Source organism: Thermobia domestica, chromosome 1 (assembly GCF_964235325.1).
Source record: "Thermobia domestica chromosome 1, izTheDome1.hap1.1, whole genome shotgun sequence".
Lineage (NCBI taxonomy): Eukaryota > Metazoa > Arthropoda > Insecta > Zygentoma > Lepismatidae > Thermobia > Thermobia domestica.
Window position 1 is genome coordinate 124,839,866 of NC_137454.1, and position 26,303 is coordinate 124,866,168.

At 36.4% G+C, this 26,303-nt stretch overlaps 1 protein-coding gene across 2 annotated transcripts in view; it reads right to left on the minus strand.

The window, feature by feature from the left end:
- LOC145688933 (galactoside 2-alpha-L-fucosyltransferase SEC1-like) overlaps positions 1–26,303 on the minus strand; it is a 111,707-nt gene that overhangs the window by 73,940 nt on the left and 11,464 nt on the right. The window contains exon 1 of one of the 2 annotated variants that reach the window (XM_081763103.1): positions 6,449–7,046. The exons of the other annotated variant lie outside the window; for it this stretch is intronic. The gene's annotated coding sequence lies outside the window, so the exon portion shown is untranslated. Of the gene's footprint in view, positions 1–6,448; positions 7,047–26,303 lie in introns of those variants that run through there. 2 annotated transcript variants of the gene reach the window in all.

The following is a 26,303-nucleotide window of genomic DNA, read 5'->3' on the forward strand; positions in this document are numbered from 1 at the left end:
ACCCCAATCCGGGTCAAAAAGGAGGTCACTAAGAAGGCGGTGTGGGCAGGGGCATTGTCGTGATGCAACTTCCACCGGCTAGCGATCGCCGGTCTTTTCCGCTTGACGCTCCTGTGCAGTCTCTCAAGGACTTGTTTGTAGAAGGCGGCGTTGACGGCTTGTCCTTGGGGTACAAACTCCTTGTGGACCACCCCCACATTGTCAAAAAAAACAATCAACATTGTTTTCACCTTTGACTTCGACATTCTGGCCTTCTTGGGGCGCGGGGACGCAGGAGTGTGCCACTCCGCGCTTTGACGTTTCGTTTCAGGGTCGTACTGGAACACCCACGACTCGTCACCTGTTATGACGTCATCTTCAAAGTTAGGGTCACTGTTCATGAGGTTCAACAGTTCCTGACAACAATCAACACGTCGTTGCTTTTGTTCGTCAGTCAACACTCGCGGCACCAGTTTCGCACAGATTTTTCTCATTCCCAATTGTTCCGTCACAATCTTGTGCACTGTTGTGTGGTTCATATCGAGTTCATCAGCAATCAATCTCAACGATAATCGACGGTCTGAGTTCAGGAGATCCCTCACTTTTGCCACAGTTTCGTCCGTAGTCACTGTTGTCGGGCGTCCAGCCATCTCCAGATCCTCAACGCTTTCCCGGCCGTTCCGGAACGCACTGTGCCAACGAAACACCTGGGCTTTGGATAGGGCTTCCTCTTTGTAGGCCTCCGTGATGAGAGAAAGCGTCTGAGTAGCCGTTTTCCCCAGGCGAACGCAAAATTTGATCGCATAACGCTGTTCGATGGAACCCTCCATGTTTGTTGATTTTCCGCCGTGACAAGAATGTTCACAAGGGCTTTGTCCAAGGCTTGTCCGCGCTCCACTAAGGCTCGGAGCCAACTGACGCGCGGTGCGTTGCTTTGCTCGGACCCCCCCCTACATCCTCCATCACCGACAAACCCGCTCCAGCGACACGCGCGCCGCGGCGCGGCGAGTCTCATTACTTATCATACAGACCTTGTATCATTTTGTATATTTTAAGCTTCAAATTCCTCGACAGAATTCGCGACGACAAGAGATTTTGAACCGAATAGTAACACGAATTCCCTGCTTTTAGTCGACATTTAATTTCTTCGTGGATATGATTTTCCTCTGTTAATATTGATCCTAGATATTTGAAACTATCCACCTTATCAAAAGTATTATTTAATATTTTAACGCATCTATATTTTGCTCTATTATGGTCCCGACGCACTTCCATGTATTTAGTTTTCTCTGCATTTACTTCTAAACCCATGTCCCTGTAAGCGTTTAATAAGTGCAAGCGTTATAGTGTACCACTTCATAGCTAATTTGCTAGCGCTAATGCTTTCTATGCGCGTGTTCCAGGTTCAATCATCAGTGAGTATCATACCTGGGATAAAACCCTTATAGTAATCCATATTTCACTTTCAACAATAGACCTTGTCTCATATAGCCTCGGTACTTCCTATACATTTAAACTCTATTAAATTCACTCCAGTACTATTCAGTAGTTTATTTCCTTTCTTTGAATCAGAATTGTTCAATACCTCCTAACGGATAACGTAATACATAGCAGCACGAATGCATTTAATCGTACCGAAATTGAAATTCTACAATTTCACATTTATTATCCAATACATTCTGCTTTGACTGTCATTTTAAAACAGAATACCGGTATGACGTTTATTATCTTAACAAATAGGGTAAATTATTACTGCAATATATTTTGTTTCAAATTGATCAAATGCTTTATACCGTTTCACATCTCCCTGTTTAATTGACACTTTATAACACGAACTTCCTGAACCTTGTAGTAGGAGCTATAACACGCATCTTTGCTATGTGTGGTCTCGGGTTCGATCACCAAACAAGTTAGATTCAAAGTCCGATGTTTCGCATAGTTCGCGTCTCAAGTACCGGTATATTCTGTTTCTTATGCAAGTTCATAAGGTCGTAATGCATTGCATAAGCATATATCCAGTGCCGTAACATAGGGTATATATAAGCTTATTCCTGAGCTCTCAGCGGTGCATGCGATCTTTTTTCGAGGAAACTAATCGTGCGTTCATTACGTTGAAATTTTATCTTGATTGAAAATTACTTGCGAAACATGGACATACATATTGTGTAAGTATATACGTAATTCGAGCTATCTGTATCTATTTTCTCTCTTGACAAAACAAGTAATTCTTAACTTTCTAGTTTTCTTTTGTATTAATTTTCGTAGTTTTGCTGCATCATGAAGGATTGAGTAATCAAAAATATTTTTTTCGTGTACGAGTTTCGTTAAATTTTGGGTCCACTTTTACCTTACCTTACCTAATAAAAGTTATATGTATGTATATAACTTTATGTATATATATATGTATATATATGTATATATATGTATATCTGAACTTTAGAGGTAGACTATGTTAAGTCACTTTTTGGTCGAAATTGAGTTAAGAATATTTTTTTCTAATAGAGTATGTTCTTTCTAGTGGTGTAATAATGTCAGTCTAAAAGCATCCTACTACTTTGTAACTATTTAGGCCTAGTATAGTGTGAAAAACAGTACTGTAGGTCTTACTTAAGGGACCGCTTTTTCGCTTCTCCTGTAAAATTACGAAACTATGACTTGGTTTAGTTTATCTCTGAGGTCCAGATATAATAAAATCATCATCATCACCATCATAATCAACCATTATCAATCCATTGCTGGATGAAGGTATTTCCAATTCTTCTTCACAACTATCTACCTTGGGCAATTCTCATTCTGGTTACTCTCTAGTAGTTCTTGATTTCGTAATACCTTCTTGTATGCGGACGTTTCCTAGGCTGTTTTTGTCTCGTGGTATCCAGTCTGGAATTGTTTTCGTCCATCGATCATAATTACTTCTTGCAATATGTCCAGCACATTTTCCAGCCCATGTTAAAATTATTTCATTAGTACCAGTCATTAGTGCCAAATAATTTATTTCTATATATTTAGGTTACAAATAGTTCAAATTCGCTACTTTTGGAGCACAGACACGCTACTTTTTGATCTTCGGATTTGGCAACACTGACTCATAGATTTAAATCAACAAAATGTGAGGACCCCATTTGGTCTAGCTGCTTTGGTTTAGCTATCCTAGCATAATCGTTGGACGTTAAACTAAAACCAGTGGGAAGATAAATGGATTTAACTCTCTTAGGAAACAAACCATACAAGGTAGATAAAAGCAATTTTTTACTGGATACCACGAGTGATAAGACATAACCTACACAGCATTCTAATACAAGGTGGTGTGACGAAATTAGGTACTACTGCAAACATCTAGGAAACAAATTACCCAACATAGATGGTTGTCAAAAAATATTGGAAAGATCAAGTGTTGATAATATGTATGCGTTTCAAATATACGTAAATCATCCTCATTACTGCACTCATGTAATCCCAGTTTTCATTCTTGATATCTGGACATTTGAGATTAAGAAATAAACCGCTTATACTTTGATCTACGGAATCATTTGTTTAACCCTTTAGCTGTGAGAATTTTTAAAAACAAAGATAGTCAAACTAAAATTTACTGTTCCTGAGTATAACAGAGTTAAATTTCTATTATTTCTGGTTATAACAAACGGTTCTGCAAACTCGAAATATTTAACAACCGGTTCTAGCGAACCGGTCGGAATCGGCTGAATAGTACCACTGCTTGCAACTGCCAGCTGCTTGCTTTTTCATTTATTTTATCCCGGTTAAGACTGCACTGTGTTGGGTACAGAATATTTCAGTATATTGTAGATTGGTAATTCTCAACTTATTTCATATCACGACTCCTTTTTATTACACCCTCTTGCCAGTAACTCTCATAAGTACTTAGTTGGTTGTAATAAGCTTTCTAGGTAGATTTTAAAACCTATTATGGAGATTTCACACAGTCTATCAATATACATAGTGAAATAAAAGTCCTCAGCACCCTTGTGTGTTGAGAACGGGTTGAGGGAGGAGGATGAAACTTGAAAGTGGTCTGATACATCAGATGGTGCGATGGCAAGTATCATTGCGGCCATCTTCGATTGGAATTCGAAATTTCAAATGCAAAGGGAGTCACTTTACATGTTTTAATATCATGGGACGAACATTCTGGAACACGAAAAGCAAGAAAAAAGCTTTATAGTGTATTTTAAAGTAATTTGTTATAGTATAACTCCAACTATCTGAACTACAATGATCCTGATCGATATTAAGAAATAAAATCAATAAATAACTACAGACGAAAGGAAACAGACAGAAATTGCAGTTAAGAAATATCAATTGAAGATATGCAGAACATCATCGTGAAAATTCCTTTCTGTTCCGAGTGCAACGAAGGTAACAGGATTGTTACAATGCGATTCAACGGGCATTCAAATTTTGAGTAATGATGAAAGTATTTACATTCTAGTGTTTGAATCTTAGTAACGATGTGTTTTCAGTTTAACCGAAAAATGTACCTCCTGCGAGTGAGGGTTGCGTTAATTTTAATTTTGTAGAGATGAAACGGCAGCCTGAATGCGACCACGTACAGGTTCTTTCCTTTAAGTGTTTGCAGCAAGCACGTAAACAAGTGTCTATGGAGAAAGATTTAACTTCGTTGGACATGTCCTACTCACATCTTCAAAAGTATGTAAGTACGTAGATACTTCTGAACTGCAGCCTATTTTTCTAATTGTTGGTAGTAAAAGTGGTCTTACTTTAACATACATTAAGTGTGCCTATTTATTAATTAGAAGCGATTTTTAAAAAAATGTTTATCTCATAACATAACCTTTTGTTGGTGGTTGTTTCAATTACCCAGATTTTTCCATATCACTAGTCAACAAGGTTTTTGCCACATGAAAGAAGAATGCTGATCTTTAAGGAACTTTGGCCGCTGAATTCGAATCTGCAATGCGTTTTCCCTCTTATAAAAATGGCGGACATGGTGTATACATCATTGTAAAGAATGTTTCATTACAAATCCAATGAAGTATAAACCTTGCTTATATTGTAATTCCCGTGGAAGTTACATGTGATTTTTCTGCACCTATTGTATATGGTAAAATGGACAGTACACATAGCATATATTTATAGAAATATATTTATTTCTCAATGAAGAATGATGCGACTCAGATGAAACTTACAGGGTTTACTAAGTATAAATCAAGCTAACCTAGAATATAATTTGTATGTTTATATGCCTAAGGGTGCCCGAGCTAGAGGTACAAAAATGAGGAAAAAGGGAAATTTTGGAAGAAATTTCCCGAAAATCCCTCTGTCACGGGAAAACTGTGCATGATAGAAAAAAACGGATTGCAGATTCGAGTTCAGCGGCCGAAGTTCCTTTAAGATCAGGTGTTTTCTCTCATGTGGCAGAAAAAAAAGTTAAAATTTGTTGACTAGTGTATTTGGGTTGTGTCAAGAAGTCATTAGTCCGGATATTGGAGTTTGACTGTATTGATTAAAAAAGAGTAGTTCATACTTTCAATTTAAGTTGAGAATCAGGACGTTTGTGGGGACACGGTAACCCAGTGCTAGAGCGCTTATCTTTGGTACGTGGGGTCCCTGGTTCGTTCCCCAGCCAAGTAAGTTTGTGGAGGACAACATCGTGTCCATAGGTTTTCTCAGAGTACTCCCGTTTCCTTCCACATGATCATTTCACTAATTCTTCAATCATCATTCACTTGCCTTATTCATCCTTCTTCCTTAGCCTAAGTGAATCGTGGAATGTTAAGCTGAAGGATTTATTTCATTTTCAAAAGATTCGTTTGTTATTGTTAGCCGTATAAAGATTAGTAAAGATAAACTAATAATGAACCTTGTAGTGGAAGAATGGAATATTTACGTAATAATCGATTGCTAAACACGCTCTAAACTTCCATTCGTATTCAGTTCTCAAAATTTAAATTTTGATTGACAAAAAATAGAAAATAGAGTGTGGGTTGAAATATAGTATTGTCTACGCAGAGAAGCAGCAAACATTTGTGCAAAATTTAAACATACGTGTAGCAGCAGAAGTAGACGAACACTGATTGCAAAATTTGACCTAGGGAGACAAACAAGAATGACTAGTTGAACAAGATTGTCTAAAATCTTATTAAATTGGATGCGTCTAAATCTTAATTACTGAGGTGTTAATTTAGCTAAATATCTTAAAGCCGTGAGTTGTACTCTGCAGTTTTCACATTTTGTATAGATATTTAGATAGATTTCTTGTAAAAGTCATAATAAGTAATAAAGACAGGTTTAATTATGCATGGACTCTAAATGCATATATTTACGTGTTTTCATATTTAATGCACTTAAAATTAACACTCGATGCTTCATTTTAATATAAAAAGAAGTTTATGAATGTTTATTTTAATCCTTGAATACTTGATAATTATAAATAAAGTAAAAATAACTAAAAAAAAAAAAAAAAAAAAACGAAGGAAATCTTGAAACTCACCTTGAATGTTTCACGTCACCATTTTCCTTTAGTATTTTCAAAAAATCACATGCACCTATATACATCCATTTAGAACATCAATTTCTGTTGTTCTCACAGAATTGCCGTCACACTTTCTACATCACTCCCACTAAAAATGCGATAAAACAACTTATTTCTAGCGAAAAGAATTTCAGAATTCATGCTTAAAGGTTTCATTTGTTTCTCCTTTCGATTTCCTTTATTTTACAAATTAGGTAAGTAAATTTATTCACTACAAAGCAGGTAACTTAACATCATCATCATCTGTCGATTGAGCGGGAGAATATGGTGACGAATTCGTTGCCATGACGACGCCGGGACTTGACGAGCTGTTTTCTAGATATCGTGAAATTAATGACTTTGACGGTGGCAACGCACTAGCACTTTCTCCTCGCTTAATGCCCGAAACTATTATTGAAACCTGTTTCTTTCGAACTGGTTAACGTTATAAACTGAGGAATGATTTGATCACTGAAAATCACAGATCAAGGAAAAATAGCTATTTATATCTTGGTAATAAACTACTTTCGGTATACCGGGGTGGTTTTCTTTCTTGTATGATTTTTTTCCCCTTTGGTTCTCCGTGTTGAGACCCACGGCGCATGCGTCAATTACAAGTATCGAGCGCTGTAGAATGGTCCAGATATGGAATGGGATGCTGGTCGGTTGCTAGGGCAAAGTGGAAAATCTCCGGCGTTTCATTGTTGTCAATAATTAAGTAATATAATGATTTTTCTTGGCAGCCTTTACCACTTTATGGATCTGCAGATAGTAAACTCAAGCAGCTGATCATAGAGTATTATTTTAACACGATATATATACACCAAAGTTAAATAACAAAGATTAATATTTACTTTCAAGCAGGGGTGTCCAGAGGGGTATCATGACGCACAGTGCATCATGAATAATTCGATTTTCTGTCTAAAATTATTTCACAATTACATCTGAAAAAAAAGAATAATCCATTGAAAATATCTCGTATTTTCACTAATGAGCGTGATTATAGTTATTCACGGGGTATAGCATTTCGTTTGGGATGGGTTGTAAATTTATGAGTTACAATATTTTCTCTAATTTTGGCTTCAAGAGTACTGTCTAGTCCTAGTAAATTCTATTAAAAATAATAAACAATTCGCTGTGAAACGTCTGTAAATTAGATGGATAGTCTACATGGAAGGACAGAAAATTTAATAAAAATAGTATGATTACACTGGTCAACAGTGAAAATGCTTCGGAGATAAAACTAACAAATTCTTACTAATTTTAGGGTGCTGATAACGAATATGAAATTAGTTTTTGAAGATTTGTTCGGGTTTCAAAGAAATACGTTATCACCCGATGTGCTCTGCTGGGCAAATTAAGGGTTCGTGGCAACAGGAGCTGTCTATAGGGATGCGCACGAGTCGAGACATGTCTCGAATCTCGACTCGACTCGACTCGAATTCGAGTCGAGACACACTTTGTAAAATTCGAGACAAGTCGAGAGAAACGTATTTCTCGACTCGAATTTTCGGAAATTTTGAACCTGTTGGTAAAAAAACGTTTTTTCGATTTCTTTCCGAAAACATTGGAAACATTGAAAAAAATAAAAATATTTGTGTTCGGCTCTGGATAAATAGAGTAACAAATAAAACACAGTTCTGACCAGAGCAGAATGAAATATATTAAAAACTATACTTACAATGTGTTACAGTTTCAAGGACCTAACGTCCTCTTCATCAGACACAAACACTAATTGTAGTGTCTGATGTTTGTGTCTGATGAAGAGGACGTTAGGTCCTTGAAACTGTAACACATTGTAAGTATAGTTTTTAATATATTTCATTCTGCTCTGGTCAGAACTGTGAAAAATATAAGTTCAAAAATTTCAATATTGCGAATATTAAAAAATAGCACTCGAAAATAAAACTATTCCATTTATTATCTGTATTAAAATACTAGATTTACGCGTATATGTTTGTCCCCACAGAAAAGTTTATATGTTTGTCTCTAGTCCTTTCGACAATGAGATATTGAACCCACAAGTGCTAAAAACGTGCCGTTTTCATTGGTCTATTCCAAATTTTGTGTAAATTGTCCAGTTCTAATGAATATTTAGAAAAACATGGCCATTAGTTCTTTATTAAATTTGTAGGGGTACACTGGAAGTAATGAAATTTTTGAAAAACTACAGCTTCATACTCTACGTGTTATATATTCCAACATCATATAGTTGTATATAGGGGTTATATATCTCTAAGGTGTTTCTTTCATGGCCAAATGTTTTTTTAATGAACTCCGTATATAACTGACATAATTAATTGTGTGTAATTTATTTGCTTATTACATAATGCATACAAAAAGAAAGAAAACACTGGTCATATATGAATTAGAAATTCCAACCACAAGTGGGCTCAAATCTTGCAAACGGTGCGAGATATTGAAAAAAAAATGGTCGAAAAAATTTCCCCTTTATGATACCCCTTGCCGATTTTTACGAAGGCGTTCTTCACATATATCTGTAAAGGGGCATGTACAGATATGAGGAATGACAAGAAGGTTCATGCTCATATGTGAATGATGCGCTGTGTAGAGAGCGCAGGTTCAGCTAGTTGAAAATTAATAGTCTGCACTTATTTCTGTTATGGTCTTTATTCGTGGATATGCATTATTTACAGAAGTTAGAGTTACAGTTACATACAGTTTCATGCATTAATTACAGTTACATACAAGCCTACCAATGAAATGTTCTGTTGCAACAAATCGGTCTCTTGAATAAAACTGAGTTCTCAATATGCTCTTTGGTCTGGTGAAGTTTTGTTAATTTTAACCAAATTACTTCTTAAGAGAAAGAGCAATAGGCAAATTTCACTAATACCCATGCACTAAAACATAAAATTACTATTATTTAATATTTTAATATAGACACTTATATAAACTTTATGTACAAAATCCTGTATGTAAACAAATACATGTTTTCTAGTGCGACAGATTATCCATTACAATCAAAATGAAAGTGACTATGTTTCCAACTTAATAACTCTTGAATCATCAGACCGACCTCGATAAAGTTTTCAATATAGATGAGGTTCGGGATGGGTTTTATCATTTCACTTTGAAGGTGCAACTTGAGGGAAGGGGAAAGGGGAAAATGACATATTAGTGTCGAATCCACAATTGTCGAATCCACAATTTGTGGTCCCAATTAGTTCGGATTTTCGAGTTCCTACTGTATATGCTGCAGACATGTTACAGCAAGTAAGATGACTATCATCAGGTCAAGAAATAGTTTTTAAACTATATTTTCCTGTTTTTGCTAATATTTCCGGACAAATAATTTTTTTCTAATGGATTCAAAATTTCTGGAAATTTTACATAGAAAAAGGAAGACATCTCTATAAAATGCATGTTTGATTTAACATATTAACTAAAATGATTCTGGCCCCGTTATTTTAACACTTCCCTGCCATCAAGGCGGAACTTCATAAGATTGCTAAAGGTAATTTTAATGCGTCTATACTAATTAAGCTAACTAGGATTATATTTTAGTTTCTTTTGTAGCCATAACTCCGTTCTATCATGGTGCTAACTTTGAAGTGTTTGGATGAGTTGTGCACAAAATTTCCCTATTCTAATACAGAAACATAAGTACTCAATTATCTTAACTCTAAACTAGTAAATACAAAATAGTTTTAATTTTGAAAGCATAATACAATAAAATATTCGAAAATTTCAATTTTTCCAAGTTCGGGAAAACCGTAAAAACTGTTTTTTAACCCAAAATTTCCGTTTTTTTTTCAGACCTTCACAACACTAGTCTGAACACACGGTGCACCGAACACTCCTAGCAATTGGCCTCCGCAGCCGACGACCCATTCGTGTGCGAATGTTAACACCACGATATCGGCAACTACGACTGAAATGAACACGTGACCATCGCCACTGGACCTTGGTATAATGGTAGAGCGTTGCATTACCTAATGAATCCCGATAACTTCTTCATCATGACGACGAGAGGGTACGAATTCCAAGGGAACAGCTCCTTGACACCTCTTCTGCCGGACGGAGACAAGCTGGCTGCGGCTTAATTATTATCTGGGGAACATTCACGTGAGCATCCATGTGTCTAGTGGAGCTCGAGCAAGGCACTATGACGGCCGAGGCGTATCGCACACTGCTTGCAGACTACGCACACCCCTTCATGACGACCATGTTTCCCAACGGTAATAACATTTTTCGACAAGATAATACACCATGTCACAAGGCAGGAGTGTGATGGAGTGGTTCGAGGAGCGCAGGAGCGAGTTCCAAGTGATGTGCTTGTCCCCCCAACTCGCCGGATCTGAACCCAATCGAACACATCTGGGATGTAATTGAACGTGACGTCAGGGCACATCGCCCCCCTCCCCGGAATTTATGGGAATTAGGTGACCTGTGTGTGCATATGTGGTGTCAACTCTCTCCAGCGACCTACCAAGGATCATTGCGTGCATGCCAAGACGCGTCGCCGTTGTTAACCGTGCCAAAGGTCAACATACTGACAATTAGGTAGGTAGTCATAATGGTCTGACTGATGTGTGCGTATATTTTAACTCGTATATTTTTTCTCGACTCGAATTTCGAGATGAGTCGAGACAGAGACTGTCGAGTCGAACCAGAAACATATTTTCGAGTCGAGAAAACATTTTTTCGAGACGAGTCGAGACAGGCTTAAATCTCGACTCGACTCGACTCGTGCGCATCCCTAGCTGTCTACTTATTTCAACATACTTCCACTGTTTCACGGTTAGTTTCATTGCTATCCGCTGGGACATACGCAGGGGTGGGTCCTGCGGGTCTTGACACCCCGACTTGTTTGTAAATTTAGTCTAATTTAAGGTGCAATTTTACAGATTTTAATATAATTTAGCTTCAAATTGTATTTGGACCCCCGAAAAGCTTAGGATCCCTCCCGAAATAAATTCCTGCGTAGTCTTTGGCTATCAATATTGCTCGCACTTCATCGCTAACGAAGAAATATTAACCACTTCACGGTTCAGTTTGGATTGAAGAGTTTGCCAGAGAAAACATGTTGTGTAACGTTCTTTTGTTGTTACAATTTGCCAACTCGGACGTAGTCGTGGTGAGATATTGGGTGGGTGAGTAGATGTTATTATTATTATTATTGTTATTATTATTATTATTATTATTATTATTATTATTATTATTATTATTATTATTATTATTATTATTATTATTATTATTATTATTATTCGTTCTATGACTATACTAAGCAGAAACATGTCGCGTAAATGTGTTTGGATGACAGAGTAAATTGTTGTTTTTAACGAAGTGAAGCGAAAAGTGGAATTTCGCTCCTATCATAAAGAAAGCCTATCACTTGTACTTTGGCTGTAAAGTGGGAGATGTGGACAAGAAGTGAGCACCACATAAATGTTGTAATAGTAGTTCTACAAATTTGCGGGACTGGCTACATGGAAAAAGGTCATGCGTGCCATTTGCAGTTCCAATGATATGGAGAGAACCGACAGATCATTCTTCAAACTGCTATTTTTGCATACTTCTTCTAACTAAAGGTCTATCCAAAAAAGAAAAAAAGTGGACTGCTACTTATTCAAATATTCCTTGAAATGTTCATCACTGTGCCACACTCTGAAGAACTAAACGTTCCACAACTTCCTGTACCTTACTCCAGTGTTTCACCCGATGAAGAGCAAAAGGCGAACCACATTGTCAAATTCTGCTGCAGATTCATCGTCTTCCACCGATCCTAACTTCACAAAACAAAAATATCATTATCTATTCACTATATGATACTCAGCCTGAATTAAATTACCTGGGGTTGTCAAAAGTGACGCAGAACTCCTGACATCCAAACTCAAGAAGTGGGGAGCTTATTCTGAAGATCTAAAAGTGTTCGTGTTTTAAACACGTCAGAATCCCTAAACAGTATTTTCAGTGGAAAGTGACATATTACGTTGTAACAATGTAGGCCTAACTGGTCTTATGAGTGAACTTAACATAGACGATAATCTCAGGTCCATTTAGTTGTAGTGCGACACCTTCAAATTCGAATTTTAACTAGCTCAGAATTTTGTCCAATTTTTGTCCATTTTTGTCCACCCAAGAAAGAATTTTGTACCATTAAAATAAACGAGTGAGAGCCATTTCAAAATTTGGGGCACTTAGATCACCTGTAGTGCGACATCTTCAAATTCGATTTTTAAGTAGCTCAGAATTTTGTCCAATTTTTGTCCCTTGTTGTCCACCCAAAAAAAATTTGTGCCATTAAAATAAACGAGGGTGGGCCATTCCAAAATTTAGGGCACTTCGATCACCTGTAGTTCGACATCTTCAAATTCGAATTTTAAGTAGCTCAGAATTTTGTCCAATTTTTGTCCATTTTTGTCCACCCAAGAAAAAATTTTGTACCATTAAAATAAACGAGGGAGGGCCATTTCAAAATTTGGGGCACTTGCATCACCTGTAGTGCGACATCTTCAAATTCGAATTTTAACTAGCTCAGAGTTTGGCCATTTTTGGTCCATTTTTGTCCAGCCAAGAAAAACTTTTGTACCATTAAAATAAACGAGGGAGGGCCATTTCAAAATTTGGGGCACTTCCATCACCTGTAGTGCGACATCTTCAAATTCGAATTTTAAGTAGCTCAGAATTTTGTCCAATTTTTGTCCATTTTTGTCCACCCAAGAAAAAATTTTGTACCATTAAAATAAACGAGTGAGAGCCATTTCAAAATTTGGGGCACTTAGATCACCTGTAGTGCGACATCTTCAAATTCGATTTTTAAGTAGCTCAGAATTTTGTCCAATTTTTGTCCCTTGTTGTCCACCCAAAAAAAAATTGTACCATTAAAATAAACGAGGGTGGGCCATTCCAAAATTTAGGGCACTTCGATCACCTGTAGTTCGACATCTTCAAATTCGAATTTTAAGTAGCTCAGAATTTTGTCCAATTTTTGTCCATTTTTGTCCACCCAAGAAAAAAATTTGTACCATTAAAATAAACGAGGGAGGGCCATTTCAAAATTTGGGGCACTTGCATCACCTGTAGTGCGACATCTTCAAATTCGAATTTTAACTAGCTCAGAGTTTGGCCATTTTTGGTCCATTTTTGCCCAGCCAAGGAAAACTTTTGTACCATTAAAATAAACGAGGGAGGGCCATTTCAAAAATTGGGGCACTTCGACCACCTGTAGCTCGACATCTTCAAATGCGAATTTTAACTAGCTCTGAATTTTGTCCAATTTTTGTCCATTTTTTTCCACCCAAGAAAAAATTTTGTACCATTAAAATAAACGAGGGAGGGCCATTTCAAAAATTGGGGCACTTCCATCACCTGTAGTTCGACATCTTCAAATTCGAATTTTAATTAGCTTAGAATTTTGTCCAATTTTTGTCCATTTTTGTCCAGCCAAGAAAAACTTTTGTACCATTAAAATAAACGAGGGAGGGCCATTTCAAAAATTGGGGCACTTCCATCACCTGTAGTTCGACATCTTCAAATTCGAATTTTAACTAGCTCAGAATTTTGTCCAATTTTTGTCCCTTGTTGTCCACCCAAGAAAAACTTTTGTACCATTAAAATAAACGAAGGAGGGCCATTTCAAAATTTGGGGCACTTCGATCACATGTAGTTCGACATCTTCAAATTCGAATTTTAACTAGCTCAGAATTTTGTCCAATTTTTGTCCATTTTTGTCCACTCAAGAAAAATTTTGTACCATTAAAATAAACGAGGAAGGGCCATTTCAAAACTTGGGGCATTTCGATCACCTGTAGTGCGAAATCTTCGAATTCGAATTTTAACTAACAGAATTTTGTCCAATTTTTGTCTTTAGTGCCGTTTCAAAATTTTTCCACTTGCATCACTTGTAGTGATAAAGTTCAAATTCTAGTTTTAATTATTCTAAATTTAGTCTAGCTTTTGTTCATTTTTTTAACACCAGGAAAAATTTTTGTAGCATTCAATTTAACAATGGAGGGCAATTACAAATTGTGGCCAGTTCGATCACCTGTAGTGCGATATCTTTTTATTCGAATTTTGACAAACTGAGAACTAAGTACATTTCTTTTACCAAGAAGAACTTTGTACCATTCAAATAAACGACGGAGGGTCACTTCAAGTTTTGGGCAATTCGATGTCCTGTAGTGAGACAATATTTAAATCCTAATTTTAATTAACTCATAATTTTGTCCGATGCGTGTACGTTGTTGTAGAACCAAAAATAATTTTGTAATATTTAAAAGAACGAATTTGGGACATTTTTAAATTTTAGCCACATGGATTATTTGTAGTGCAACATCTTTAAATTAAATCTTTTAACAAGCTTACAATTTTGTCTAAATTTTGTACTTTCTTCTATCACTTGTAAAAGATTTTCTACAATTTAGATAAACATCAAGGGGTCATTTCAAAGTTTGGCCTATTCGAACACCTGTAGTGTGACATCTTCATAGTGATGTCAACCTGTTCGGCTCGGCTGGAGCCATCTCGGTTGCGATAAGCCATCGGCTCAACTCAGGCGACCCATCGGCTCGACTCAGGTTAGCCATGGCTTGGGTCGGTTCGGCTCACGTGAGCCATGGGCTCGGTTTGATTCGGCGGAATTGAGTCATCAGCTCGAACCGGCTCAGTTGCGACGAGCCACCGGCTCAGTTCGGCTCGGCTCAGGTGAGCCATCAGCTCTCTTTTTCTCGGCTCGGCTCAGCTCATGTGAGACATCGGCTCGGACCGGCTCGGTTTTGAGATCTGTTGGCTCGGCTCAATTCTCGGTTCGGCTCGGTAGTGACTTAGCCGTGAGCCGAGCCGTTGACAACACTATCATATTCTAATTTTATGTAGCTCAGAACTTAGTGAATTTTTACTATCAACAAAACTTTTGTAAAATTCAAATAAACGTGGAAGAGTCATTTCAAATTTGGCCAATTAGATCACCTGTAGTGTGACCATCATCAAATTCCGAATTCAAAATGCCGAATTACCATTAACTTGGAATGCCACCAATTCGTATTAAAGAATTAAGAACAGCGTCCTCTACGAGTTTTGCACCTTCAGAAAATGTAGATATTTTATTTTGTACCCTCGCCGTTAATGAGAAATTCCTAATTCAAAATGCGGAATTACCATTAACTTGGAACACCACCAGCGTCTTCTACGAGTTTTGCACCCTCCGAAAATGTCGATATTTCATTTTGTACCCTCGTCGCTAATGGAAATTCCGAATTACCATTAACTTTTTTTTTAAAGTTAGCTAGCTATGGTGTAGCTAGCACCCATTGCGAGGGCTACACCCTCTATTTGGGAAAGAGATTTAACATTATTATGGCGAAAAAAAAAATTCTGTTGGGCAAAATTAGCTTGGAACGCCACCAATTTGTATTGAAGAACCAAGAATACCAGCGTTTTCTACAAGTTTGCACGCACAGAAAATGTTTAATGTTTATACTGCACAGTTAGGTATAATCAAATTTTATGGATATCCATTTCAAATAGGAAATAAGGGAAAAATACCTCCTCAAATCTGTAAGTTTCTTCAACATTTAAAAACAGACATGGTACACTTTATGTATTCTTAAATTTAACTGTAATTAGAGCTGTTCATTTTAGGCCTTATTTTTTCTACTGATAAGCCAAAATTACATTATTTTGCAAATAAAATATTAAATAAACATCCATCGCGGTCTTTTTTGCATTCATTTGCATTTTTAATGTATGTACCTTATTCCACATTTCCACAGTTCTATCATCTTTGAAATTTTCAAAACTTTATAAAACTTCTATTCGCATCTAATTCTTCCAATAGTTAAATAAAAAAGATTCCAAATATATGCGGCACCACAATACTTCTGCTTCAGTAAAGATGTCGCACTACAGGTGATCGGAAGTGCCCCAAATTTTGAAATGGCCCTCCCTCGTATATTTGAATGGTACAAAAGTTTTTCTTGGGTTTACAAAAATGGACAAAAAATGGACAAAATTCTGCGCTAGTTAAAATTCGAATTTGAAGATGTCGCACTACAGGTGATGGAAGTCCCCCAAATTTTCCAATGGCCCTCCCTCGTTTATTTGAATGGTACAAAAGTTTTTCTTGGGTGGAGAAAAATGGACAAAAATTGGACAAAATTCTAAGCTTCTTAAAATTCGAATTTGAAGATGTCGAACTACAGGTGATGGAAGTGCCCCAAATTTTGAAATGGCCCTCCCTCGTTTATTTGAATGGTACAAAAGTTTTTCTTGTGTGGACAAAAATGGACAGAAATTGGACAAAATTCTGAGCTACTTAAAATTCGATTTTGAAGATAAACTACAGGTGATCGAAGTGCCCAAAATTTTGAAATGGCCCTCCCTCGTTTATTTTAATGGTACAAAATTCTTTCTTGGGTTTACAAGAATGGACAAAAATTGGACAAAATTCTGAGCTAGTTAAAATTTGAATTCAAAGATGTCGCACTACAGGTGATGGAAGTGCCCCAAATTTTGAAATGTCCCTCCCTCGTTTATTTTAATGGTACTAAATTTTTTCTTGGGTGGACAAAAATGGACAAAAATTGGACAAAATTCTGAGCTAGTTAAAATTCGAATTTGAAGATGTCAAACTACAGGTGATGGAAGTGCCCTAAATTTTGAAATGGCCCTCCCTCGTTTATTTGAATGGTACAAAATTTTTTCTTGGTTGGACAAAATTCTGAGCTAGTTAGAATTCGAATTTGAAGATGTCGCACTACAACTAAATGGTTCGGCCAAATTTTGAAATGCCCCCTCCTCGTTTATTTGAATGGTACAAAATTTTTTCTTGGGTGGACAAAAATTGACAAAAATTAGACAAAATTCTGAGCTAGTTAAAATTCGAAATTGAAGATGTCGCACTACAGCTAAATGGTTAGGCCAAATTTTGAAATGGCCCTCCCTCGTTTATTTTAATGGTACAAAATTTTTTCTTGGGTGGACAAACATGGACAAAAATTGGACAAAATTCTGAGCTAGTTAAAATTCGAATTTGAAGATGTCGCACTACAACTAAATGGACCCGATAATCTCGATGAATGGCGGCTATTCATAGACGCATCAAAACTATTCTTCAAATATATTTTGCGTAAACTTCCACAAATTGCTGAAACTAAAATCAGGTAAGAACCCTTATTGGCGCTCAAATTCACTAACTCCTCAATGATCCTGAATGTGATGCAGTGTTAGAAAATGAGGAGAGGATTGCATGAGATTCTTTCTAAAAAGTGCTGATGAATGTTCTGGGAAACGAGCGGTCTGAGAACTATAAGGAAGTAGAGGTGCACCTAATACCTTCTACCAAGCTATAGGGTGTAAAGTACAGTATCACTAAAAATGCATATGTTACACTCCCACATAGATTCCTTCCCAGAAAATTGCGAAGCAGTCATTGATGAACATGAGAAACATTTCTGCCAAGTTATATATATGATGGAGAAACGATATCAGGGCTACTCGAGCAACTCTGCTCTTGCCGATTGTTGTTGGACGGAAAATTCCCAATTTTACCCCAATTTCCCCTTTTCTCGTACAAAACACACACATACACATATTATCATGATATCATTTGAAAGCCTGTTTTATTCTGAAGAGAATGACGTATAAGTCATGATATTCAAATAAATAATACTGTTCGGATTCATTTGATTTTATAGTTATCTCACTTTTACCTACATGAAATTTGGTATTGTCCAGCAGAACTCAGAAATATTTTTTTCCGTCACAACTATTGTAGGTATTACAATGAAACTTGGCACATGTATTACTTATAAACTACAATAGTTTTAAAGGTATATTATATTTGGGTGACTTTAGTCGGGGCTGTACCAGGGGGTGTTACATTTGAAAGAAAGAAAAAAAAATTCCAATCTTACCTTAAATTTCCCTCAATTTTATACATCATGTACACATGCGCATAGTACCGTTTGGAAGCTTGGTTTATTCTGAAGTGAATGACATATGAACCAAGATAATAGGATGAACAGAATTGAAGCAGTAGCTACTTAAGTGAAAGACCAAATAGAAAATTCAAGAATCTAAGTGTCAACACTACATAACACACATTTCAATCGATTACACTTAAACTCGAACCAATTTATCATTTTTATTTTTATTTTCGTATTCAGTATCTTCATTTGCATAAGAAAATGTACTTTTCTTTTCCAAAGCATGAAAAAAGTTAACATTTGTTGTCCAGTGTTATTGGAGGAGAGAAGCAGGAGATGTATTAAGAGAGAATCCCTCTCTTAAATGGTAGAACTTATTCACAGCTAGTATGTGAATTACCGACGGTTAAGGAGAACCCCTATTATACTGGATGACATCATAAGTGTTCAAATTTTTATGCTCAGTGTAATATGATTTTTTAAAGGGGAAGGGGTAAAAAATATTCAATCTTTCTTTTAAAAAATCTAAAACTGATTTCTTTTTCCATCTAACACTAAGAGTAATTCACAGAGTATAGTTCATAATGTCTCCTCTTAGGAATGATTAAAGTATTCTGAATAAAGACAGTGATTGATTTGTACGCGGCATGCTTCGCAATTTTCATCCCTTAATTTTCGCCCTAGTGTTTCTTTCCGAAGTATCACAAGCATCTGTGGATTCTGCTAAAATTTCAAAGCATTCTTCCATACTTTATTCGAGAGGGAGGAGAGGTGTATGACACAAATATTTAGTGCATAATTGTCTAAATATAATAATGTTTTACTTATTATGAGTTGCGGGGAAACGGAGGTATTAACCATAAGAAGAAATCTTTCAGTTTTAACTTCCCATGATTATGCCCTTTAGGCTAAGAGAGACAAAAAATTAAGGCAAATAAATGATGATTGAAGAATTGGTGGGATGATAATGTGGGAGGAAACGGGAGTACCTGAGTACCTGAAAACCTGGTACCTGAGAAACACAATGTTGTCCACTACAAACTTACTTGGTCGGGTCCTATGCACCAGAGGTAAGCACACTATCACTGAACCACCGTGCTCCCCCCAACACTAAAGAATAAAAAAAAGCATTGATGAACGTAAAGGTAGCCACTACTTTGATTTAGGGGAATACATGTAAGAAAAATGGGAGCGCGCCATGGGCCATGGGGGTAGGGATAAGGGCATCTTGTTTTCATGTTCCTGAAATATATCCCATCCAAATATTGTATTTACCATTATTTTGTCCAGTAAAATGTAATATTCATAATAAATGCACGTTTTATCCGTTTAGTTGAGGACAACTAGTAGCCTGATTCTATGCATTTATTCGTATAATATTATGATTCTTTAAAACACTAAGGAAATGAACAAGCTTCAATCAGCTCATACTAGCTCAGTGGTAAAGAACTGTTCTCTTCTCCCGAAATATAGCTAAACAAATAATAATAATAATAAGAAATATTTTAAATAGAAACAAACAATCGCTTGTATTACTGTATTTCGGATTTTTTAAAAGGAAATTTATCATTTTTATTAGCGATTATATTCTGATTGATAAGAGACAGATTGAAGTGTACTACCTCTTTATAACAAAAGTGGTTTAGATTAGTTTCTTAAAATTTAGAGCACTGATAAGAACATAATAATATTAATTCCTCACTGAGAGCTCCAGTGTTGATATGGGTAGTTAAGAGCACAAGGGAACTAATCGAAAGTTAACACATATTTTTACATTATAAGAGTTATTTACAATATCTGGACGTGAATCTTTTAATATTTAAAGGAATCGTTAGGTAGAGATATTAAAGATGAAATTTGAGTATATACAAAATACTGTACAAAATGACCAAAAAGTGCATGTTATATTCTTAATCTACTAGACATGCAGATCATTTTGATATATATAGGACATATAGGCCAAGTTGTCTTATATATTTTCAACCCTGAAAGATTGGGGTCACTTCTGTGCAAGGAATTAAAACTTATTTTGGGACTTACTCGACAAACCCTTTCAGAAAATGCATAGGTTGTCCCCGGATTCAAGGTTCAACTTTGGAGTCATCTTTACCCTAGTTAGTCTATGTGAAACTCTACGAAATTTATCGTAGAAAGGTTCCAGATTTTATGCAAGCTTTAAAGTATTGTTCTGACGAAGTGCATCTTTTTCTCAGCAGTATAATGGCAATCAAGTGTCCAGCTTTGTATTTCACACTGTTTCATAAACATACTCTGTAAAGGGAATTTATTCTCCAAGGGATATTAGTAGTGCTCTCAAACGGGTCGGGTCAGCTCGGGTCGGGACAACTCGGGTCCGGTTGTCGGGTCAAGCTACTCGGGTCAGGTTATTCAGGTCGGGTTGTCGGATCGGGTCGGGTCAATCGGGTCATCTCGGGTCGGATTCTCGGTCAGGTCAATCGGGTAAGCTCGGGTCGGGTTGTCGGGTCGGGTCACTAAGGTCAGTTCACTTTGGTCAACTGAGTTTAGGTTGAGCTTAAACTCGGCTGGAGTCGAAAGCTGCTGTTTTTTACTAGCTGCCTAATTAAAAATAGCAATTTTCAATTGATTTTATAGAAACCATAAATCTATTTTGAACACTTGCAGCTAGTGTTTTTATGGTAAATGTTTTTTTTTTTTTTTTTTTTTTTGTACTTGTGTGTACTTTAGTTTTTAAATGTGGAAGATTGATTTTACCAATCGACTGTAATATTAATATCTACGCCAATATGGAGTCTGGATTTAGAACAAAACTAGAAGTTGTTTAAGCAAGTCCAAAATAAAGATTGGATATGGACGACCAAGCCCAAGCGGGGCCGCGGTGGCTCAGTGGTAGAGAATTCATCTCTGGTGCGTGGTGTCCATGGTTCGATCCCAGCTTGTGTTAAGTGGGCTTTGTGGTGGAGAAACGTCGTGTAGTGGTTTTTCTCGGGGTTCTCCTGTTTCCTCTCACTTTCTTCATTGCGCCATTTCATTCATTTCTCATGGTCACCATCTTCCTTAGCCTCGGTGCAGAATCGAGGGACTTTAAACTGAATATTTCATTTCATTTCACCAAGCCCAAGAACATCGATACAAGAACAAGATAAAGATTGGATATGCAAGACGAAGTGCATAGTAATCTTGCTCTTGGCCTTGTTTTGGTGTTCACCAAGTAGCGATGAGCATATTTTCTTGCTTCCGTATAGTATGAAAGACCATAATCAAAATCACACTTGGTCTTCATTTGTACCGTTGAGGCTAGCATTCTTGGCTCCTGTATAGCATGAAAGACCACCAAAACTACGAAATGCAGGACCAAGACTTGACTGTGCAAGACAAAGAATAAGACGCAGTATTTATGACCAGGGTGGGAATTGTTTGAATTTCATTTGTTGGGCTGAAAGTGATGAAATAAAATTAGTACTTTATAATTAATTATCATACTGTGTTTTTAAATTTTCAATTATAAAATTCATATTGTGTATCTTCTTACTTGCTACTATATATACTGTAAAATACTTTTTAATTACCGAGAAAGAAAAATCAAAGTGGCACGGGTCCCGGAATCATAAGAACCTATTTTGGAATGAAAGTTGAAGGATTGGAAAAAAATCACAGGTGTTCTCCCGTTTCCTCAACCCTCATCATTGTAGTTAAACGATTTCCTTTTGTCTCCGCCAAGAGACTCTTGCTACTGCCTTCGGAGAAGACCCCCTGCCTTCCGAGCGATCCCTTCCTGTTTTGCCTATTCCTGTTTCGCCTACTAGCCTCCCAGCAATATTTATCAACATTTTAAGTTATCAAGATTGTAGGCGAAACATGAATTCCTGTTTTGCCTATTCCTGTTCCGCCTACTGTAAAGACAAAGGAAAATTTTTGAGTTGGGGATATTAGCTTTATATGAATCCGGGATATTGATTTAATGCTAGTCATCAAAAGGAAGGAAAAACGTTTTAGCACGAAATAAAAGCAAGTGATGAAGTTGAAAAGAAAATAAAAATAGAGAATAGCTATGTTATTGTACATATTCATTTATTTGTACTTCTTTTTTCCTGTCGTACACTCATACTCAGTTTTCCAAACATATGCAATAGGATACAGTATCAATGTAATCCATTAAATTTATACCTTTAGATTTTAATCTCTCCTTCAAAGTATTAATTCGCTGATCTAAGCATTTGTGCTTCAATTTCTGCACTTTTGACCGGTTCTCTACCTCCAGCAACAACAACATTAGATTTTCATTCTCCTCCTGTTCTTGCTTCAATAACTCCAACAATGTATATAAATGTATTGGGATGCTCATAAGACAATTTTCTCTTCAGTTTTGACTGCCATTCCTCAACACTGTTAGTTCTTCTTGTCCGTTTGTCACATTTTTTAATATTCCATACAATCCAATAAAAATAAATGAGGACTAGGGTGACTATTAAATTTTCTTCTCTCTTCCACTTGGCTATCCTATTGTTCATTGGTGAAATCTGACAAACCAACTCTGTGCTCATTATACTACGAAAATCTGTGACTTGCACTATGATAGCAATAGCCCCCCCCCCGCCCCCGAAATAATAATAATAATAATAACTAAATGCCACTGTGCTGAGCCTTAGAACAAAGAAATGAACGTACCTGTAAATCTTTGGAAGTGGTTGAATTGGATCCTTGATTACCCTGTTCGTCATTTTATCCACAAAACTTCTGACTTTTCTTGCGGCTCGTGCGAATCTATAGGTGTAGCTGACGATTTTAGGGCTCATATCCAAGAAGAACAACAGTGGCTTTGCATCCAAGCGTACATATTATGTAAGTTTTCTCACTATTACGCTTGTTAATCCGATATAAATAATCTTTATATTCAAAGAGTTTGTTCCCACACTTAGTGTTAAGAAAGTTCGACATATCTGTGAGGTTAAAGAACTTGTTATAAAAATATTGTCACAAAACACTCAGAAAACAGTTTTATCTATAATTTTAAAAGCTGTGCGGTACGGGCCCAGGAAAAAGCTCAGGAAATTTCTGAGCTTTTACGCATTCCTTGGTTACATATCTAAATGTATGCTGTCCGAAAAAGGTTAAGAGAACTACCATAAGGAAGTAAATATACTGAAACAGTTTTTAATAGGTATATGGCACATCTTAAATCACAACGGGATAGAGTAATCATGTTTCATAATATTACAAACACTACAGGATTACCTACTGATCCGTAAACGAATTTAATGAATATTTTGGGTAAACGAATGAGTATAACACAATTAAATAATAAATCAAAAGATGAAAACTGTTTCTCCGAAAATCAAAATTTTGACTTTAGAAGTTTATTAGCACAGCAAAATGTAAGTAACATTGAGTCAATTTTCATGGACTGTAATTAATACCAGAACAGTTTTATCAGTCGTTAGTAAACTGAAACCTTCAAACTGAGGATTCCTATGGATTTTCTAACAACTTGTTAAAAAATGTAATTGATGTTATAATTGAATCTTTAGTTTACTTTTAACTGAGTGCTTCTCGAGAGAATCTTCCCTGACTGCCTTAAATTGACACTCACTGTAGCCAAACATAAGAAAAAAGATAAAAGTAAACCTAATGAAAATCATCCTATATCCTTAGTGCCAATTACACCCAAAGTTTTTGAGTAATGTATTAAAAATCAATTATTAAACTATCTAGAAACAAATAAACTGATCCACGCTTGGCAGAACAACTAATTATTGAAACCGTGCTTCTTACAGCATAATATGCTTTCTTTCATTATCATTTACACTACGGTATATTATTGTAGGGTAATTCATAGGGTGCTCAAATTGCCTTCAAACGGCAGAAGAAGACAGAATAAAAGGTTTGCCAGATACTGCATCATGTAGACTATTGTTTAAGGAAATGCAGATCATGACAATTTCTTCGTTGTATATTTATGCACGATAGAGAAAATCTGGACAGTATTGATTATCGCAATAATGCTCCTCATATAATACAAAACGTAAATATGATTTAAATATCTCACAAGTTAGACTAAATACAACCCAAGAAGCTATAAATATACAAGCATGAAACTGTACAGTGTATTACCACTATACTGTATATTCGAAGGATGTGTAATGTCGATTTCGAAAACCTATGTCAAGCATTTCTTGTAAATAATGTTATTTGTAGTATTAATGAATTTGAAGAAAAATGTAAATTATAGTAATCTGAATTTTGTATATTATTGACGCTGTATATTGCAATATCCATTGTTTAGTGAAAATAAAAAAAATCTATACTATTCTACTCTATTATATGTCATACACAAAGTTCAACACAATACTAGCAAACAGTTATATTCCCGGTGCCTCATTAAAAGTTTCGATTCAAAGCTAGACGTATTCTGAGATTCTGATTTGTTCTCTCCCCAACGAAACGCCAAGCAGAGCGCAATATTTTTTCGACTAGCTAAGATAAGTTTTGGTAAAAGTGAAAGTACATCTACATCCTCCATTTGTTGTTCATATTATAGTTGTTTTCAAATCGCGACTATTGATAAAGTTTCGTTAATATTAAATTATGTTACGGAACAACTGAATTCACTTACATTAGACATAAAATTCCCAAGAAAAATCCCAGACTCAAAAGTATACCTTCATCTTAACATTAGGCGAAACAGGAATAGGCAAAACAGGAATTCCGGTTTCGCCCACATTCTTGATAACGAAGAAATCTTGATAAATATTGCTTTGAGGCTAGTAGGCAGAACAGGAATAGGCGAAACAGGAAGACACCTTCCGAGCAGGTAAGAACAGTGACCTTGAAGAAAAATTTCGTCACATAGAACTAAAGCAAGAAAAAAAAATTCTGCCACGTCGGACATTGGTATCAGTTATAAAAAGAAATAACCAAACCTCAAAAGTGCCAAACATTCCCTAAGATGCATATACAAATCCCCCGCTTGATCTAGCTAGTGGTTAATGTGTCAGACTTCGGTACACGTCGTCCGGGTTTAATTCCGAATGGGAATGCATTTTAGCGTTCACCCAGTGTTGTGATCGTAGTGCTCACAAACGGTTCGGGTTGTCGAGTCGGGTCAGTCGGGTCAGCTCGGGTCAGCCTCAGATAGTCCTGATACTGAAAAGAAAATATTTCAGTTTAACGTCCCACGTTTACGCCCATTATGCTAAGGGAGACGGATGATTAAGGCAAATGAATGATTGAATTCGTAAAATGAGAATGTGAGAGTAGCCCGTAAAAACCCACGGACACGATGTTGTCCACCATAAGCTTACTTGTTCGGAGATGGAACTAGGGACCCCATGCACCAGATGTAGACGCTCTGCCACAGTGCAGGACAACTAGGAATAAAAAAACTTCTTTTAGATTTCCCCGCTGGTCTAATAGCTAGCACGGGCCTATGGTGAGCGTGGTCCTGGGTTCGATTTCCGAAGGGAGAGCATTAAAATTTAAACGCACTTCACTTGTTTGTATTCCAGTTTAAACTGTTGATTCATGCCTTTAATAGTCCCGGTACTAATAAGAAAATATTTTAGTTTAACGTCCCATGATTATACCCATTATGCTAAGGGCGACGGATGATTAAGGCAAATGAATGATTGAATAATGGTCCACTCTTGCACCAGAACAAGAGGCACAGTGATTCATGAACGTGTTTACATTTTTCCTAACGCCGTCATACCTCTCTGTGAACGAATGAATGTATCACAATTGAGATTATGATAAGGAGAGTTCTCAGAAACGAGATATATTTATTACTCGTTCGCAGCCAGAAATGTTATGACATTGCACTCATCTTTCACACACACACACACACACACACACACACACACAAACACTCTCTCTCTCTCTCTCTCTCTTCTCTCTCTCTCTTCATGCATCGTGATACAACAAGGAATTAACATACAAACCTCTAACTAATCTTGCATTGTATGCGT